This window comes from Camellia sinensis, chromosome 15 (genome assembly GCF_055761805.1).
Source record: "Camellia sinensis isolate YWXY chromosome 15, ASM5576180v1, whole genome shotgun sequence".
In the NCBI taxonomy this organism is placed as follows: Eukaryota; Viridiplantae; Streptophyta; class Magnoliopsida; order Ericales; family Theaceae; genus Camellia; species Camellia sinensis.
Window position 1 is genome coordinate 117974808 of NC_138975.1, and position 19057 is coordinate 117993864.

General features: G+C 38.6%; 1 protein-coding gene and 1 pseudogene across 2 annotated transcripts in view; one reads left to right on the top strand and one right to left on the bottom strand.

The window, feature by feature from the left end:
- The window catches only part of LOC114268225 (uncharacterized), a 267263-nt gene that overhangs the window by 42477 nt on the left and 205729 nt on the right, over positions 1 to 19057 (top strand). The gene's annotated exons all lie outside the window — the stretch shown is intronic.
- On the bottom strand, positions 555 to 16320 carry LOC114289043 (uncharacterized; annotated as a pseudogene). The gene is made up of 5 exons (XR_014356898.1): positions 16191 to 16320; positions 2014 to 2169; positions 1789 to 1900; positions 747 to 889; positions 555 to 627 (listed from the first exon to the last, which is right to left on the bottom strand). The product of XR_014356898.1 is annotated as an uncharacterized LOC114289043 (transcript).

A 19057-nucleotide genomic window follows, 5' to 3' on the forward strand; every position in this document is an offset into this window, starting at 1 on the left:
GTTAAATTATAAATTATAGATTACAAATTTAAAATTATATATTAAATAAAAAATATAAATTATAAATTACAAGGGCAAAATAATTTTTTGAACATTTATCCTTATCTAGTCCGTCTAACCAAACATTGAATTTACTAAAAATAGTCCAATTCAGATATCTAATCCCATGACTAAACAAACATAGAATACAAATTCAGTCTAACCAAATAGTCCAGGGACAATGTATCCCAGGACTAACAGTCTGATGGATTACAATTCCTTTATCCAGTCCGTCCAAACAAACATGCCCTAAGGATCAGTGGATTCCATGCAAAACCTTTGATTAACAAATGATTTTTAACAGAGAGTGGACTACAATGAAGACCAAATCCAGCAATCAGAACTCTATATAATAGAAAGTGGACTACCAAAAAAAAAAAAACTACTTATCAAACCAACGTCTAAAAGGTTGAAGCATCATTGAGTCAATTATGTTCTAAAAACCATGCCACAATCAAGCCAAAGTCTCACACATAAATACACAATGCTTACTTTGATTTGGTGGTTAATAATCTGGGAGAGCACAACTTTGAATGCAAGTTCTATCAATTCTTCCTCCATTAGGACAAGATAATGTGGTATCCATTCCTGTATCATCAATAGCATAACAAATTTAGCCGGTCTCAGCAACATGAACAGCATAAGATAAAGCTTAACATGTGGTTAGCAGGTTTGCGGAGCAAAAATCAGGAATTAAAATAGCATACGTTGATTTAAATGGTGCACTGGTAGCTCCAACAGTTGTGCTAAAGGCAACATCCTGAAATAGGCCAGCCATCTTACCACGCAGAAACCATCCCAAGTCTCCACCCTTCTTCCCTGATAGACATTCTGAATATTCTGCTGCTAGCTAGAAGAAAAAGACAGAAAAGCAGGGCAGAGATGTCAGTGTTATGGCTCCTTCAAATATTCCTGAGACAATATCTCGATCAAAAATTCTTTATAGGAGATTGTACAGAGAACACCTGAGCCATTTTCTTACGCTTCTTTTCTTTCAGCAAAAAACATTTTCCAACGAAAAACATTTTGCGTCCTTAAAACTAATGTACTAATGGTTGTATTAGTGGTGGTAAGGAGGTGGCAACAGGGTGACGGTGGTGGTGGCAAGAGTAAGGGTAGTGATGTGGAGGAGGTTGTGGCAGTGGTGGTGGTAGTGTGGTGGTGGTGTTGCTGGTGGTAGTGTGGTGGGATTGGTAAGACTTTAGTTTGGAAAACGTTTTGCACTTTTTAAAAGTGCAACCATTTTCCGCCCAAATAGGTTTATTTTTACCACAGGACATTTTTTGTTGACTTTCATTTTCCATTGTACCAAATGCCAAAAAATAAGAAAAACATTTTCTCACCCAAACATATGGACCATTAGTCAACTTTCAACATGGTGTGTTCATGCAATTTGTTTCCAATGACCAAGGTTTTGTAATGTAGTACTTCAAAACTGTTATAATAATCATTAAGTTGAAGAGATCATGATTATTTAGCACATTTTAGAAGGCTTGAAAGCAATTAAGTAGCTAAGTGAAAATGATGAACCCATTAAATACCTAAATAAAAACCAACTAAATACAATTGAATCAGGTTCACCATCAAGATCATAAATCATTACAAAAATATGAAAGAGTAAAAAATGACCCCCTCCAAGTTCAAAACTAGAAATTGATACCGACAAAACCTTGACCAACAAGTGTAAAAGTTTTAAACTAAATGTGTTAAAAAATAATGAGAAAATGGATAATGTAATAGGGAAATCACCTCTGCAAACTCAGCAGGTGGAACCTCGTCTCCATTACTAAGCCAGCCATCTTTTCTCGCTTCTTGTATGCTTCATTAATCTTCCCTTGCTTCTCACATAAGATATGCCTTGCTAAAAACAAAATCCAAAACCCAGAGTCAAATCAGGAGACTCAACATACTAGATAAATTGCAGTTAAAAAAACATAGAAGCTCCTGAAAAACAGATTAAGGGAAAGAAACAACCTTTGACATATGTGCAGGTGCCAAGCCCATCTGTCTTCGCTCCTTTTACTTTACCTTTTGAAGCAGTATCATCACTTCCTCCCGTTGCCTGTTTTCCCTTTCCCTTTCCTCCTGACTCCTTTGGCTTTGAGTCCTTACACATGACTCTTTAACCTTCTATACAAAACCACAATATGAAGACCTTAATGAACAAGGAGTGAGCACTGGAAGAGCTTAAAATCACACACCACAAAACAACAATTGCTTAAAGGCAAGTAAATTAAGATAACCATTATCTCATACATAACAGATATGTCTAACAGATAGTAAGACTTGCTAGAGCTCATTCGTAAGAAATATATTACTTTTGGGCTATGTTCGGATTTGCTTGAGCCAACTCTCTCTCCCCCTCCATGATTTTCTACAAATAGCTCAAACACTATATAGTTATCTATATGTATGTACATATTGTATGTTTTTGTGTGTGTGTGTGTGTGTGTCTGTGTATGTTCCCAAATGCATCTACTAATTCTTAGCATTTTAGATTTAAATCCTTAGATTTGAATCCACATCCAAACTCAAATCCATTGTGAAAATATTAGGTTTTATGTATATATGGTAGTACATATTTTTTTGTATATTTTAGGGATTGAGAAGTTATTCTAGTTTCCTTTTCAGTCTTAGGGTTAGTTTGTTATATAAACCGATGTACTCTTGTATAAGAAACACAATTGAATATACAGAAGTCATTCAGAAATCTTACATGGTATCAAAGCTATGTTCAAAACCCTAGCAGCCAATGTTGATTCTTCTCTAGTTCAGCTTTCTAGATTCGTGCGACCCATATGAGTTTGAATCGTAATCCATCGATTGTGGTTCTCTTGTTGGTCTGATTCGAGATTGGGTTTGGCTTGTTTGGTCATCTGTTTGAGTCAACCCATTTGGTCATCTAAGTTAACCCATCTGTTTGAGTCGACTCGTCTGTTTCGTTAAATTGACCTATTTGGTCATCTGATTCGCGTAGGCGGTCTTTGTTGCACCGTAACCCTCTCTGGTTCATGGATTGTAAGTCGTGGATCACGACTGTGTGTGGGGGCTTCGTCTGGTTGGTCACTCTCTTGCTTTGATTCACTATCGTCTCTCTGGCTCAGCTTCACATTGCGAAGATTGTCTTTCTGAACTGGGTTTGGATATTTGACCCATATGAGGTATTATCATCCGGTTCCTTATCTGAGGTGTTATTCACTTTGTCACGCCCTCAAAAAAATACATAAAACCCATCATTCTTGACATGCAACAATATAAGAAATAAACACCTTTCCATTCATCAGAGTAGCTCATTACAAAAAATAATACATGTTAACAACAAAAGCAAAGGCCCTACGGGCTTATAGCTTTCCAAGTTAACACTTGGTTACAAAAAGAGGGTGCTAACTTAAATACACATTAAACCCTTGGCTTGAATTTACATGTATTACATCAAAAGATAACAAAAAAAAAAAAAATTGCTTGCCTCTAGCCTCCCAAGCTATGTCCTTGGAGGTGGCATGCTACCTGTACCTGAAAATGATGACTGAAAGATTAGCAATTGATAGATGGTCAACACTTAATACATCCAATCTTGTATCACATTTCAGTTTCATGACAATCATGTCCATGATACACTTCATTTCCATTTCTTTTTCAACTTTGAGTTTGGAAACACAGCTCAAAACCTGGCCAAATAACTTAATGAGATTTTAAATTATCTTTAAAACACTTTCGAAATTCATGATGGATACACATTTTAATGCTGTATCAATAACACACAAACCACTTTCATACTTCCTGAATGATATACATTTTAGTACTGTATCAATATAACATAGAAACACTTTTATACTTCACAATTGATAACGATATACATTTTAGTGCTATATCAAATCAATTCAAACACTTCCATAATCAAAACTTGATACACATTGTAGTGCTGTATCAATGTCACACAGAATCCGATTTAGAGGTCCATCCCCTATCTTCCCCTAAACCGTGGAGTACATCCCCTATCTTCTCCCACACAACACAATGTATATAAACATAGGCCATATACACAGTCAATCAATACAAAAGTTAATGTATTATTCCAACCGCTATATTCAATAGCATACTCAATTGATTAGTTTTAGTTTGCCTAATCATCATGCATTGTCTACAACAATCAAGACTATCCTCCACCAATAGCCCAAAGTAGTTATTTCTAAATAGAAATTAAATGTACCAAATGGATATATAATCAACATTTCAACTAGGTGAGCGATAAATTATCCAACTACACCCTTTAATCCTCCACGTTTCCAATTTCAACATTTTCAATTTAATTCCTCATTTCTTTAAATTAATTACACAAATTAATTTATCTATGTAATTAGGGTTTTTTCCCATAAGTTACATAACAATCCTAAGGTTCCATTTCCATCAATAACCCAACATTTATCTCATTTTTCTATGCCAAACATGCAAATAGGTTTATATAAACGAAACCCCAACTTTTGTAAAATTACACAAAGGCCCAAACTTTCTCAAATTTTACCTAACAATCCCCAACATATCAAAATGCTAAAATTCAAAGACAAAGCTCATGAGAAGGAGTAGGATATCCCTACCTCGAAGTTTGAGCTCAAACGGAGATGAAGACCAAAGACCAACATGCTCCAAATCCTAAGTTTTTCAGATTAAAACGAAGCCCTCAACCCACTCTATCTTTTTAACAAAGGACTAAGGGTAGAAACTCACTCTAGATAGATCAAACCTTGGAGAGAAGGCAAGTATAGAGAGAGAGAGAGAGTTGGATCTAGGGTTTGCAAAATAAAAGAAGATGAAAAAGTGATGTTTTCCCCGCTGCTGCCTACTGATATACAACAGGCTCGCTCGAGCGAAGACTTGGTCGCTAGAGCGATTAGACACAAGAAACTCACCTAGCTCGAGCGAAGGACACCTCGCTCGAGCCAACAATTCAAACCCTCAGGTCTGTAACCAGACGCACGCTTGAGCGACAGAACGTTCGCTCGAGCGAAGAAAAACCAGTTCGCTCGAGCGAAGAAAAGCTCGCTTGAGCTAAGAAATGCAGCTCTCAGGTCTGGAACCAGACGCAGTTTCACGCTCGAGCGAAGAAACCCTGGCTCGAGCCACCAGACACAAAACTCAACTCTCGCTCGAGCGAAGGAACCCTGGCTCGAGTGAATGACCAAAATTCTGGGCAACAACCATTTGCATCCAAACACAACCAACCTGTAACAAACCTGCCCAACACATCCCATAACTCAAATACAAAGTATGAAAGGACCTAAACAAGATATAAACCGCTGCTAACATCCACGGAACCAAGTCCGGATCACTGTACAACAAGGGGTAAAACCCGGGATCGTTATAACCTCCCCCCTTAAAGAATTTGGTCCCCGAAATTAAGTGCAAGTTTTCAAAAGAACAAGTTTTTCTCCATTTTAAACAATGTTACATTCAACATTCAATAACTTGACCCATCCCGGTCTTTCCATCTCTTGTCAAGACGCATTTCACAACATATACATTTCGACATGCATTTCCTTTCCATTTCAGCAGTTTACAATATACATGATTCCCATTTCCATATCATATTCATTTTTCATGATATAATTCCATGTCTACAATATAATCAACATATGCAATGTTACATTAAACTTCCATTTCGAGACAAGTTTCAAAATACTTCCATTAAACCAAAACATATACCATGTTTTACAACCTTAGATATATTCAATACTCTTAAGGTCCAATAATACAACAAAATACACAACATATACTCAAACATCCACAAATAGATCCGGATATTTCTCTCGGACCTCTAACTCACGTTCCCAAGTGGCTTCCTCCACTCCGTGATGTTTCCACAAGACTTTTACCAAAAGAATGGTCTTGCCTCGCAAGACTTGATCCCGCCTATCCAAGACCTGAACCGGTCTCTCCTCATACGAGGCATCCTCATCTACCTCTAAGTCGGTCCAATCCAGTACATGCGATGGATCTGGCTCATACTTCCGAAGCATACTCACATGAAACACGTCATGAACTCCGGACAACTGCGGCGGCAAAGCTAAACGATAGGCAATCTCGCCAATCCTCTCAAGGATCTCAAAAGGGCCAATAAACCGAGGGGACAACTTCCTACTCTTCCCAAACCTCATCAATCCCCGCCTAGGTGATATCTTTAGAAAGACATGGTCACCCACCTCAAATACCAAAGGTCGCCTCCTATGGTCGGCATAAGATTTCTGACGACTCTGGGCTGTAACAAGCCTTCTACGGATAAGCTCAACTTTCTCCGTCGTTTCCCTCACCAACTCTGGACCTAACAAAGGTGCATCACCCACCTCGGCCCAACAAACTGGAGACCTACACGGTCGGCCATACAAGGCCTCAAACGGTGCCATACCGATACTAGACTGGAAACTGTTGTTGTAGGCAAACTCCACCAAAGGCAAGTGCCTCTCCCACGTCCCACTAAAATCAAGGACACAACCCCGAAGCATATCCTCAAGGATCTGAATAGTACGCTCGGATTGCCCGTCAGTCTGAGGATGATAAGCCGTACTAAATGTCAACTTAGTACCCAAGGCATTCTGCAAACTCTGCCACAACCTAGCAGTAAAACGAGGGTCTCTATCTGAGACGATCGCCACTGGAACCCCGTGCAACCTCACTATGTCCCGAATATACAAGTCGGCAAGATGATCTACCGAATCTCTCACGCGCATAGGAATGAAGTGCGCCAACTTAGTCAACCGGTCTACAACTACCCAAATAGCATCACTACCCCGCTGAGTCCTCGGAAGACCTACAACAAAGTCCATAGTGACATGCTCCCACTTCCACTCGGCAATAGGCAAGGGTTGTAACAAACCCGCTGGCCTCTGATGTTCGGCCTTCACTTGCTGACAAGTAAGACACTTAGACACGAAAACTGCCACATCTCTCTTCATACCCCGCCAACAAAACTGGCGACCCAAATCCCAATACATCTTAGTGCCTCCTGGATGCACCGCAAGGCGTGAATGATGAAACTCTCGGAGTACTTTCTCTCGGCAAGACTCCGGCACAAACAAACGGTCTCGGTATCTCACACTCTGGTCGGGATACACCGTCAAACCCTTCTCAACCTTCCCACTGGAGATCTTCTCTCGGAGGGATTCTACCTCAAGGTCACCTCTCTGTGCCTCTAACACTCGAGTCATAAGTGTAGGTTGAGCAACAATAGAAAACAAGGCCGCAGCCTCAACGGATTCGCCCAAAAGCAAATCAAACTCGCCAAGCGCACTTAACATCTCCCACTCCCAGATGGCTATACAAGCTACATCACTAATGGATTTCCTACTAAGGGCATCAGCCACAACATTGGCCTTCCCCGAATAATAGTGCAACTCGAAGTCGTAATCCTCAATAAACTCCATCCATCTCCTCTGCCTAAAGTTCAAGTCTTTCTGTGTAAACAGATATTTCAGACTCTTATGGTCCGAGAACACCTCGAATCTCTCACCATAAAGGTAGTGCCTCCAGACTTTCAAGGCAAAGATCACTGCTGCTAGCTCTAGGTCATGTGTAGGGTAATTCTTCTCGTGTATTTTCAACTGACGTGAGCCATAGGCAACCACTTTTCCCTCTTGAATCAACACACAACCCAAACCCTCTGGTGAGGCATCACAATAGACTGCATAACCCAACCCTCTCTCCGGGATAATTAAGACCGGAGCGGTGGTCAATCTACCTTTCAGCTCTTGGAACGACTTTTCACAAGTCTCACTCCATACAAATTTGACTCCCTTCCGAGTTAGTCTAGTCAACGGCGAAGCAAACCTGGAGAAATCCTTCACAAATCGCCGATAGTACCCAGCTAACCCCAGAAAACTGTGAATCTCAAACACACTCTTAGGCTGTGCCCAATCTTGCACTGCCTCAATCTTGGATGTATCAACAGACACCCCTTCCCCAGAAACCACATGGCCTAAGAACTTGACTTCTCCTAGCCAGAACTCACACTTCCCAAACTTGGCATACAGCCTATGGGTTCTAAGTAACTCGAGCACCACTCTCAAGTGTTCCTCGTGCTCCTCCTCTGAAGGTGAATAGATAAGAATGTCGTCCACAAAAACGACCACAAAGCGATCTAAGAATTCCCAGAATATCCAGTTCATCAAATCCATAAAGACTGCCGGTGCATTGGTGAGCCCAAATGGCATCACCAAAAACTTATAATGGCCATACCGCGTACGGAATGCCGTCTTCGGAATATCCTCCTCCCTGACCCTCAACTGGTGGTAACCCGATCTCAAATCTATCTTAGAGAAACAACGGGAACCCTTCAACTGGTCAAACAAATCATCAATACGGGGCATAGGGTACTTATTCTTGACCGTAGCCCGATTCAACTTCCGGTAGTCGATACACAGTCTCAAGGCACGATCTTTCCTTTTAGCAAAGAGGGCTGGTGCTCCCCACGGCGAAACACTTGGGCGAATAAAGCCCTTATCCAACAACTCTTGGAGCTGAATCTTCAATTCAACTAACTCGGCTGGGGCAAAACGATAAGGTGCCATAGAAATTGGCGCCGTACTGGGCACTAGATCAATAGAGAACTCAATCTCTCGATGAGGTGGTAAACTAACAAGATCCTCGGGAAAGACGTCCGAGTACTCAGAAACCACTCTCGACAACATAGTCTGGGTCTCACCACACTCACCACTCAAAAAGCTAGCAAGTAGACCATTAAGCTCACTCCACCCTCGCGGATCATACATCGGTGGTAACACACTACCAACCTGATCCCCCAGAAAATGAAAACACTCCCCGCTCAAGGTACAAATTGTGACCCTCTGGCGGTAGCAGTCAATAACAGCTCGGTATGACGATAGCCAGTCCATACCCAAAATAACATCAAATCCCATCATGGGCATCACTACAAAAGGAAACGGAAGCCGACGATCGGCGACCTCTATATCACAACCCCTACAGCCTTGTTTCAAAACCAACTCACCCCCAATAGGTGACACTACACAAATAGGAGATGCTAATTGTGCCAACTCCAATCCCAAAACAGATGCAAATGCAGCAGATACAAAAGAATGAGATGCACCCATATCGATCAAAACACTAGTAACCGAGTTACAAAATAAGAAGGTACCTCTCACAACCGATGGAGCAGGTACAAGACCCTATGCGGTAACAGCATACACGCGCCCTGTAGGCCCCTGATCCATCTGCTCACCCCTCGGAGCATACGACTGCTGCACAGACTGGGACGACGAAGCTCCCGGATTGGCTTTCGAGGCCTACACAGACTGAGCTGGCTGAAAACTCTGCATCTGCCTAGAACCAGACGCTCCCGAAGTGGCACTCAACTATGGACAGAACCTCTTCAGGTGCCCAGGCTGACCACACTGATAACAAGACAAGGGCTGGCCACTGCCTTGACTCTGGCTCTGCGGTCTAGCTGAAGATGAAGCAGCTCTCTGACCTCCTCCCCTCTGTGGGCAAACCGAAGCCTTGTGGCCCAGCTGACCACACTTGTAACAGGTGAACTCTCCCTGATTGCCCATCCCCGAGCCTGCACTCGGCACTGGAAAGGTCGATCTAGCAACACCACCCTGAGACTGCTGAGGGTTAGCACCCCTCTGTCTCCTGCCATCTCCCTGACCATCCTGGCTCCTCTTGGAGCCTCTCTGTCCCTCCTCCTCCTGCATCATGATCTCCATATGGGCTGCAGCATCAACCAAACGCCCATAGTCTTGGATCATCGAACCTCTAATTTTCATCTTGAGGCCACGCCTCAACCTCTTCCCGAACTCGATACAGCGGCGCTCCTTGGACGCCACAAGTTCAGGTGCGAACCTAGACAGGCTAGTAAAAGCAGCCTCATACTCGGCTACTGAAGAACTCAACTGCAAAAGCTGACAGAACTGGTCTCTCAACTTCTCCCTGACTGTTGGAGATAAGTACTTCTCCTGAAAAGCCTCCACAAAAGCCTCCCACGTGCCAGCAATACGGCCCCTCATGTATTTCCACCACTGACCCGCACCCCCTTTAAGCTGGAAGGATGCCAAGGTCACTTTCAACGCTCCGTCCTCGATGCCAAGCATCTCGAACGTCTTACTCATTTTCTCTAACCACTCGTCAGCCTTTAGTGGCTCCTTCGGATCCCCAATAAACTCGTCCGGGTTAGACTGGAAGAACTCCATTTTCAAGAAGGAAGGCCCTGCCTCAACAACCTAGGCTTGCACTGGAGCCTATACTGGATTCTCAGCTCTGAGAATACCCATAGACTCCCTCAAAGCATCGGCTATCCCTCGGGCTAAAGCGCCCATAGCCTCCTGACTTGCTGGCTCAGCCACATTGGCCTGGCCAACCCCCTCCTGCTGTGTCGGAATACCATCCGGTAAAGGCATCTCCTGCCTACCACGCCTGCCACGTCTACCACCTCTTCCTCGACCTGACATCCTAATAAAGGTAACGAAGAACATTAGCACAGTCTTAAATGTGCCAAAACTAAACACTCGCGTCCTAATACATGGACAACTGTAATTCACTCCACATAAGCACATAAACACTTACGAATTTCATTTCCGGATAATGATAGTCCCGAGGCGTTACTAGAGTTCCGGTTAGAAACAGCATTGATCAAGTGCTTTTCCAATAAGACTCACAGAAACTCAAGGGTCCAATCAACATCCTAGAAACTAAATCCCATACCCACATAGTCACATAAACATGTTATCAAATAAACATATAATGTCACACATAGGTCTCTAACAAGCAAGACAAACCCATTGTGATACTAATCACTTCCCACGTACCCAAAGTATTCAAACCCGGTACGCTCTGATACCAAGTTGTCACGCCCTCAAAAAAATACATAAAACCCATCATTCTTGACATGCAACAATATAAGAAATAAACACCTTTCCATTCATCAGAGTAGTTCATTACAAAAAATAATACATGTTAACAACAAAAGCAAATGCCCTACGGGCTTACAGCTTTCCAAGTTAACACTTGGTTACAAAAAGAGGGTGCTAACTTAAATACACATTAAGCCCTTGGTTTGAATTTACATGTATTACATCAAAAGATAACAAAAAAAAAAAAAAAACTGCCTGCCTCTAGCCTCCCAAGCTATGTCCTTGGAGGTGGCATGCTACCTGTACCTGAAAATGATGTCCCATATAAGGTGAGCCACAGCCCAGTAGAAATACACTAAACCAACCATAAACAATGACTGAAAGATTAGCAATTGATAGATGGTCAACACTTAATACATCCAATCTTGTATCACATTTCAGTTTCATGACAATCATGTCCATGATACACTTCATTTCCATTTCTTTTTCAACTTTGAGTTTGGAAACACAGCTCAAAACCTGGCCAAATAACTTAATGAGATTTTAACTTATCTTTAAAACACTTTCGAAATTCATGATGGATACACATTTTAATGCTGTATCAATAACATACAAACCACTTCCATACTTCCTGAATGATACACATTTTAGTACTGTATCAATATAACATAGAAACACTTCTATACTTCACAATTGATAACGATATACATTTTAGTGCTATATCAAATCAATTCAAACACTTCCATAATCAAAACTTGATACACATTGTAGTGCTGTATCAATGTCACACAGAATCCGATTTAGAGGTCCATCCCCTATCTTCCCCTAAACCGTGGAGTACATCCCCTATCTTCTCCCACACAACACAATGTATATAAACATAGGCCATATACACAGTCAATCAATACAAAAGTTAATGTATTATTCCAACCGCTATATTCAATAGCATACTCAATTGATTAGTTTTAGTTTGCCTAATCATCATGCATTGTCTACAACAATTAAGACTATCTTCCACCGATAGCCCAAAGCAGTTATTTCTAAACAGAAATTAAATGCACCAAATGGATATATAATCAACATTTCAACTAGGTGAGCGATAAATTATCCAACTACACCCTTTAATCCCCCACGTTTCCAATTTTAACATTTTCAATTTAATTCCTCATTTCTCTAAATTAATTACACAAATTAATTTATCTATGTAATTAGGGCTTTTTCCCATAAGTTACATAACAACCCTAAGGTTCCATTTCCATCAATAACCCAACATTTATCTCATTTTTCTATGCCAAACATGCAAATAGGTTTATATAAACGAAACCCCAACTTTTGTAAAATTACACAAAGGCCCATACTTTCTCAAATTTTACCTAACAATCTCTAACATATCAAAATGCTAAAATTCAAAGACAAAGCTCATGAGAAGGAGTAGGATATCCCTACCTCAAAGTTTGAGCTCAAACGGAGATGAAAACCAAAGACCAACGTGCTCCAAATCCCAAGTTTTTCAGATTAAAACGAAGCCCTCATCCCACTCTATCTTTTTAACAAAGGACTAAGGGTAGAAACTCACTCTAGATAGATCAAACCTTGGAGAGAAGACAAGTATAGAGAGAGAGAGAGAGAGAGTCGGATCTAGGGTTTACAAAATGAAAGAAGATGAAAAAGTGATGTTTTTCCCGCTGCTGCCTACTGATATACAACAGGCTCACTCGAGCGAAGACTTGGTCGTTCGAGCGATCTGACACAAGAAACTCACCTAGCTCGAGCGAAGGACACCTCGCTCGAGCCAACAATTCAAACCCTCAGGTCTGTAACTAGACGCACGCTCGAGCGACAGAACGCTCGCTCGAGCGAAGAAAAACCAGTTCGCTCGAGCCAAGAAATGTAGCTTTCAGGTCTGGAACCAGACGCAGTTTCACGCTCGAGCGAAGAAACCCTGGCTCGAGCCACCAGACACAAAACTCAACTCTCGCTCGAGCAAAGGAACCCTGGCTCGAGTGAAGGACCAAAATTCTGGGCAGCAACCATTTGCTCCCAAACACAACCAACCTGTAACAAACCTGCCCAACACATCCCATAACTCAAATACAAAGTATGAAAGGACGTAAACAAGATATAAACCGTTGCTAACATCCACAGAACCAAGTCCGGATCACTGTACAACAAGAGGTAAAACCCGGGATCGCTATACACTTGGTAATTTAGTGCTTATTATTCTTTGACCCCAGTGGATATCCCTATTTGCGTATTGGCTCTCCTTTCTTTGGATCTTTTCTATTGTTCTTGCTAGTTCATTACAATGACGGATAATAAAATGGCTAGGCCCAAAAATAGGCTACTGGCTTTAGATGAGTGTGCTTACTGCCATCAGAGAAGCCATTGGAAATATCACTATCCCAAGAGGGGACGTCTACCTGCCTCGTCTTCTCAGCAATCTTAGACTTAGTTCCGTGCTCCTTTTCAAAGTACGCTTCGGCCTCCCACCACTTATATTGCTCCTGTTTTGGCTCTTGATCTTGACTTGGCTTCCTTAAGTGCTCAGATTGGTCAACTTCAGCATATACTGTCTACCTCTCAACCATTCTTATCTGCCTCCGTTGTTTCCTCTACTTATTCAAATTTGCTTGGGTCTTCTTCAGGTATCTCTTCGTCTATCTAGATTTTTTACTCTGGTTCCTCTCATCATATGACTGTCCATCTCTCCTTACTTCAAAATTGTACTCCCCCTCCCTTTCCTATCACTGTTAATGTTGCTAATGGGTCTGGTATATTTGTTATATCTGTTGGGTCATCATATGTTATGTATGATGTCTCTATTCCATCTGTCTTATATATTCCTCAGTTATCTGTCAATTTATTATCTATCAGTCAGCTTAATGCCTCTAGTTTTAATGTTATCTTTTCTTCTTCTATCTGCTCTATGCAGGATCGGATGTCCAAGCAGCAGATTGGGACTGGCCATAAAGTTGGAGACCTCTATGTGGTGAAGAGCCTGCATCTGCCTATGACTACTTTTTCAACTGCCTTTTTTTCTTTCAGTTAGATTCTCTATCAAGTCCTTTCTATTTGTAGCATTCCAGATTAGAGCATTTGTTTGTTGACCACTTATGGTCTTTAACTCAGTCAAGTATATTGGGTAAAGTTTTTCCTACTCAACTTGCCAAAATGACAACCTTACCTTTTCGTAAAAGTACTTCTATATTTGATACACCGTTTTCTATAGTTCATACTGATGTCTGGGGTCCTTTTCCTATTCTCACTAAAGGGGGTCCTACATACTATATTTCATTTGTTGATGACTGCACCTATTACACTTGGATTTACCTTATGACTCATAAATCTGCCTTCTACCAGATATACCATAATTTTCAGTTTATGGTCACTACAGTTTGGGTCTACTATTAAATTGTTACAGTCTGAATTGGGTGGAGAAAATTTTAAAACTAGCTTCTGTGAATATTTGACAAATTTGGGTACCATTCACCAAACTTCTTGTACTAATACACCTGTCCAAAATGGTCAAGCTGAGCGTAAATACCGTCATCTCCTTGAAACAGCTATTTTCTCCTTCTCTCTGCCTCTCATCTTGGTGTGAAGCAGTTCTTATTGCTGCTTTTCTTCTTAACTGTATGCCTACTCTCCTTCTCTCTGGTTGATCTCCTTACGAGGCTCTGTTTTCTCAATTTTCCAATTACTCCCTCATTCGTGTGTTTAGGTCTGCTTGTTTTGTCCTTTCACCCAGTAAAGAAATCTTACAGTTTCTAGTGCAATCTTAGGAAAATAGATAACAAACTACAAGAAAGAATAGGGCACAAAACATGTAAGTGACTGAGCCAGCAAGGTAACAAAAATAAATATAAGAACAAACTATGCAAAACAAAAATAAAAATAAAAATGAGAACATTTGACAGCAAACAATAGAACAATGAAAATTTTTACAATTGAGCTGGCTAAGAAATTAACACTTTTAAGATAATTTATTATCTTTGATTTCTAATAACGAGGAAAAGTGAAAATTGAAAACCAAGAGATACTTAAGAGTAAACAATTTCATTATCTAGATCAATTATTAATAAGGATTGAGAGATTGGAGATGATGTGGCCCATAAACTAAAGTGGGTTGGTTAGAGTGGAGGAATACTTCTGACATATTAAGTGATAGAAGTATACCAACATAATTGGAAAAAAAATTATAGAGCAGTTATAAGGTCAGCAGTGCATCATGAGACAAATGTTAACAAACTAAGAAATAACACATAAGGAAAATGAATGTAACTGAGATGAAAATGTTGAGGTGAATATGTGGTAAGACCATGAAAGGTAGAATCAGAAATAAATTTGTTTGTGAAATGGTAAAAGTAGCACCAACTGAACATAAGTTGAGAGGGAACAAATTATAATGGTTTTGTCGTATATAATGAAGACCGATAAAGGCAACAACGAGGATGTTTGATAGGATCACAGTTAATGGAAACGCTAGGGAGGAGGGAAAGACCTACTTTGACATGGGCTAGTGTAGTAAATAAGGATAAGAATTTACTTAATTTAAGCGAGCATATGGCCCTTGATAGAGTATAACAGAGAAAAAAGATTCAGGTAGGTCACCTAATGTCATGACGTTGAAGTCCAATCACTACCAAGATTTCCAACACAGTATCTGAATTTTCGCCAATCAAATAACACCTAGTCTCAAAACTTGTAATCATAAGTAACGCTAGATGAAAATATCCCAGTTCATAAGAAACATTACTAGCAATTATAGCAATATGAGGAATTCTACCTTCATAGAAACACATCTCTATGTGAACATTGTCACTTTCTAAAAAAATAAAAAAAGAATGCCCTTCACATCTAATAATTGCCACATTCAATAACCACTAAATGGTTTTTTTCATTCATCAAACTGCCTAAAATTGCAAATGAATTTACCTCATTCATCTGTCCAAAAACTTAAATTTAAAATTATAATCGCATAGTATTTGCACCTACCACTAGTATATATGTATATATACATCTAGCCCCCAAATTACAAGTTATTCCGGTATCCAGAAATGCCCAAATCCCAAACCCCAAACATTTGGTCACTTTGGACAGTTCACTTCATTCCATGAATTAGCATGGGAAAAACATAGCCAACAAGTAATCCAATTTAACAAAATACACAAACAATGACAAGTTTTCTCATAGAAAAAACATATGATCCAAATCAAATCACACCAACGAAATGGAAATGGAAGAAAAAGGATAGAATTCAAAACCAGTGATGAGATCAGTGAGCTGGGTCTTTACATTTTGATTCGATTTTACGGTTCTGGCAAGAATACTAACACCACAGCCACATGAGAGCTGTGTTGTCCACCAAGAACTTGATTAATCTCCCTCTATTCAAAGCTCAAATTGCAGATTTGCCCTTCATCTCATTCTTATGTCCTTCATTCACACTGCAGTATGGTTTACCAATGGATATATTTTAGGGTTTATAAATTATGGGGACATTAGTATTGATTTCTTTTTTTTTATTACCAAGATAACTATATATATTGGTGAAAACTCCACTATTGTCATATGTTATTTGATTTGATTTTTATTTGTTATTTGATTTTTTATTTTTTTAAATTTGGTTATAAAACAACATGAGTTTGAAAAATCGTCGAACAATCACTGGTGATCACCTGATAGTTAGCGATTCGTGGAAATGAGTGAACACAAAGGCAAATAGACAAGTAATATAAGATTATAAAGAAATGACATTTGGACAAATAATTAAACAGACAAGTGATACGTATATAAATAAGTAATATTTAGATAAGTAAGTAAGTTTTAAATAAATAAATATCCCTTTAAAAATATTAATGTTCTTTTAATTCAAAAAGATTTAAATTTGAACCCATTAATCTAAAAGTTTAAAAAATGGAGCTCTCGTATGCTTCTAATAATAAATTGTATATAAAGTTTTTTAAAATGCCATTTTTTAAGCACTAATTAAAATTAAAATTTTAACAATAGCATCTTATAATAATGGGCAAATTACAAACACCCCCCTCGAGGTTTGGTGAAAATACAGATTTCTCCCTGAGCTTTGAGAAATTACATCCCGCTCCCTGAGGTTTATATTTTCATAACAAATTGTCCCCTGAGGTTTTTATTTTCATACAGATTCCCCCATAATTTTCCCTAATTTGTTATGAAAATTTGACCCTTAAGGGGCAATTTGTAATTTCTCAAACCTCAGGGGAAAATCTGTATTTTTACCAAACCTCGAGGGGATGTTTGTAATTTGCCCTATAATAATATAACAACTGTCACATCAATTAACAGAAACAATTATAAGTAAATATTTGGTAAGTTTATATCAACAATTTTTTATTTATTTTTATAGAATTTTTAAAAATTATAAACAAAACTTGTTTTGTATTGGTTTTAAAAAGTTATAAATAGTTCACAAAATTTACTAAACACAAAAAAAATATATATATATAGTTTCACTTATTTATTTTAATTTATTTTTTCTTCTTTTCCAGCTACTTTTTTTTTTTTTTTTTTTTTTTTTTTTTTTTTTTTTTTTTTTTTTTTTTTCAGACAACCAACTATTATTCATCTCTACGAGCTACATTATTAATAAACTTCACTGTTAATCACTTCCAGCCATTATCTCCTAATAATCACATTTGGCCACCAACTCTGGTTGAAAATCACTTTTAGTTATTACTTTAGGCGACCAACCAGCCATCATTTTTTTACTATCGACAATCACTTTCGCCCACTATTTTTGTAGCCAACAACTACCTCCGGTTACCACCAACCACCTCTTATGGCCAACAACTACCTCTAGCTATGATTTTTAATTGTCAACAACCTCCTTCTATAATCACCTATTTTCACATGTTTTCAAAATATATTATTAAAAATCTTGTATACCAAATATATTTTGTATACCAAATATATTTTTATTTTCGTTTTCAATCAAAATTAATTCAATTATATTTAATATTTTTCATAAACTAAAAAAAATAAATTATAAATATTATCAAACAGCACCATACATTACTCAAATAAAAATTTTCAATGGAGTCAATAGTTTAAGCATGTCCATTCAATTACAAAGTCATGTAATTATTTTAGAGAAATATTACAAACTCGAGAAGTTATTGGTTGATTTTGGGACATCGTCACGTGGTGCCCTAATGGTGTTGTGATTGGTGGAGGAAGTGGAATCCACGAATTTGTGTTAGGTAATTGAAGAACTTGGGAGATATGGTAAATTATGATTGGTGTGGGGAATGGCAACGTGTTGTCCCAAGACTAACTAATAATTTTCCACAAACTCACCCATAATGATGCAACAAGAAAGTTAGGCATTATATAATTGGGTATGTGACAAATCAAAAGTTGGCACTTATCATATCATTTCATTGTGAATCAAATTTAAAAAACCTTTTTAAGAGTCTTAAACACTTTTTTATTACTTTATTCTATTTTTTTATTACCATATTCATTAATAAATAGAGAGATAACATTTGATGTTTATAAAAAAGCTCACATCAGGCAATCTTTAGCTTTTCCTCAAAATTTTATTCAAATTTATAAATTTGAGTCACACAACAGTCTTGAAAATTTTAGTTAAACATTTGAGTCTCTTTGATTTAAAGGAAAAATTTGAGTAAAATTTTAATTGGTATAAATTGAGTCCATGAGTGAAGGATATTTATAAAAAAAAAAAAATTAAATCTAAGTTTAATATAAATTTAAGTAAATGAAAATGTTCCTTTTCTGCATAATAAAAAATAAAATAAAAATTTGGCAAATTAAAAATATACCTTTTGTTTATTAAAAATATAGATTATTCCATCACATTCGGGAAATTACATTCAATCTCTTGAGATTTTTAATCATATAACAAATGGCATTTTTCGTTAATCAACCTTTATTTTATTTATTTATTTTTTGAACATGAAAAAATGATACTCTGAAGTGTTATCACGGCATCCATGGACCCAGGATAACCGGTTGCCCATCTGATTTGGCTCAACCCATAGGAAGGAATCCAAACAGTACTGACGAGCCCAGGTTTCGATCAGAATACAGTGAGAGGTCTCCAAAAAAAGCCACCTACAAAGCAATCATTTTTTGCTCCTCCAGGATTCGAACCTGGGCCA